The following is a 2,598-nucleotide window of genomic DNA, read 5'->3' as shown; positions in this document are numbered from 1 at the left end:
AAGTCACGATGTTGGGTATTGTGTTCCCACAACAAAAAGATGACTAATGCACACACTCATCTCAAAGAAAGAAATCAAAGTAGTACAGTCATTTTTTTTAAATAGGATAAAATCCAGTTCATATGAGACAAGGCTAGAAGGCATTATGTTAAGTAAAATAAGCCAGGCACAGAAAGACAAATATTTCATTCATCTGTGAATCTAAAAAAGTTGACCTTCTAGGAAAACATAACAAATGAATACTTAAACCAAGAAAATATTGATAGTAGGTCTTCCTGAGACCCAGTGAGAAGTATCTTTCTTTGCTGATCTCTTCATTCCTATTCAGTTGGTAACACACACACACACATACACACACATACACACACACACACACGCACACACACACGTTTTCTATCTGGTTATCAAACTTGGCAGATATCTTTTCCACCCCATAATTTATTTTAAAATCAAGAGTTCTGAAACATACCAACTCTTTCTTCGTCCCCTCACCTGTTTCACTGCTCCGACTCTGCTGGTTGTGCCCTAGCTACTCGTTAGCAAGAAGTCCTAATGCTGCCCCGAAGCAGACTCTGCTGTGTTCCCATTCTTGAAGACCAGGCTCATTCTGAAGGTGCTGTGGCCTGGCAGCTGAAAACATAGACAACAGGAATAGATCGTCCAGGCTAGAGTCCCAGCCCCTCACCTGTCTGTGTAGAACTGTGGACAAGTTACTTCAGCTCCTTTAACCGCAGTTTTCTTGTTTCTAGGACGGGTGTCATGCTGATGTTAATAATAATAGAACCTACTTTAGAGGGTTGTGGTTAGCATTAAAAGAGTGATAGCTGCAGAGGTTAGAACTTTCTTCCTGAGGACGTTAGAAGGCAAAGCAAGCATGCATTTAAATAGGGCACCAAATGCCCATATCTTACCCTGAATCTGAAAGTGCTCTCTAAACCTTTGTATCTTCACCTATAAATTAGTGCTAACTAAAAAAACCCTAAATTACTTGCATTAATATTAGCTGTGGTATCATTTGTTAAAATAATCTGTCATTATGACTACAGTATTATGATAACATTAGTGAAACACGAGCATAATGCTTTAATATTTATTAAGTGAAGGGTTAATATATCATCTCCTTTTTCTCTGTATTTTCCTTTTATCATCTATGGACTTCCTTAACATTTCTTCCTGAGTGGCTTTTGCTTTTCCTCCCTCACCAGTGACAATGCCAAGTTCAAGGACCCAGGAGAGCCACTGAGTGTGGAAACTCCGCCGACCTCCACACATCGGTGATAGGGACCTAAGTAGGGATTTCTCAGGGTCCAAAAAATATGACGAAATATTTTTTTCGAAAAGAGTTGCATTTTTGGCAACATAGCAGACTAAGTTTCAGGACCAACTCTCCCTGACAATTCTAAAAAATGCCAGATGAAAATCTAAAAGCACCTTGGATGCACCCATGTGACTGCAAAAGAACGAGGAACACGGAGGAGGAAAGCCATGACGTGTCAGCTTTGCTCTCCAAGCCTTTTCTGGACCCTGCAAACTAGAGCGCGCACTTTCATTCTCTGGAGACAGAAGATAAAACTCAGGGACCACCCAAGTAGGATTGTCCTGTATCAGAGCCCTCATAAAATCGGGGCCCAATAGCATACTCTTGTTGAAAGAAGGAACTAAAATAAACTATGCACTCCCACCCCGCAAGAAACTGCATCCTTTAACAATCTCTAAACTTGGCAGTGAGTAGAGCAGGAGAAAATTATACTCTGATAATGAAAAAAAAATGTAACCACAATTTCTGTAACCACAAGCTGGCCCTCACTCAAGTCTGTGCACTTATGGAGTAGGTTAAAAACAATTTTTTAAAACCTGAAGATAATATTATGTAAAGTGACCCTGGATTGGTAAGGTCCAAATGTATAACAAAAGCAAATGCAAATTCTTTGTGGAAGGCTCTTTTATTTCAGGATACAAAGAATCTCCATGACCATATTTCCAAGAAAATTAAACCACTCAAGAGTCAAAATTAATAAACAAGGAGTGTTACACATAACAGCCAGCAGAAACAAAAGAGAGCACAAGCAAAACACTTCAGATACCTAAGTCATAAGATAAAGAATATTAAAAAATGTTTTGAACATTTATACTTTCAGTTTCTGCAGATGAAGATCAAAACATATAATAGATAATGTGAAATGGGAAGAAAAGGTCCAAAGGAGAAGGGGAAGGGAAAGTAGGAAGGGTAGGGGAAAAGAAAGAAGGGAAAAGAATAAATATGAGAAAAGGAAAAAACAGAAACAAAGTCTTTGTAAATAGGGAGGGATGCAGTGGTTGAAAGGAGGGCAGGGGAATGGGGGAAAAAATAAGAACCAAGATTCATCATGTAAAGGTACAAATTCCCAATGATGAATGTCATCATACTGTCTACCTAAAATGTACCAATAAACTTAATGAATTAAGCCGGGTGTGGTGGCGCACGCCTGTAATCCTAGCACGCAGGAGGCTGAGGCAGGAGGATCACTGTGAGTTCGAGACCAGCCTGGGCTACATAGTGAGTTCCAGGTCAGTCTCAACTACATAATGAGACCCTGTCTCAAAAAAAAAAAAAAAAAA

General features: G+C 39.3%; 1 long non-coding RNA gene across 1 annotated transcript in view; it reads right to left on the bottom strand.

Moving 5' to 3' along the window:
- Positions 1-490: 490 nt before the first annotated feature.
- Positions 491-2,598, bottom strand: part of LOC104850224 — a 43,915-nt gene continuing 41,807 nt past the window's right edge. Inside the window, exon 3 of the long non-coding RNA XR_776917.2 lies at positions 491-630. This is a non-coding gene — a long non-coding RNA (uncharacterized LOC104850224). The remainder of the gene's footprint in view (positions 631-2,598) is intronic.

Source organism: Fukomys damarensis, unplaced genomic scaffold (genome assembly GCF_012274545.1).
Source record: "Fukomys damarensis isolate Sample0158 unplaced genomic scaffold, DMR_v1.0_HiC HiC_scaffold_26, whole genome shotgun sequence".
Classification (NCBI taxonomy): Eukaryota; Metazoa; Chordata; class Mammalia; order Rodentia; family Bathyergidae; genus Fukomys; species Fukomys damarensis.
Note: the sequence above shows the minus strand (reverse complement) of the source record. Positions and strands in the feature narration are given on the sequence as shown.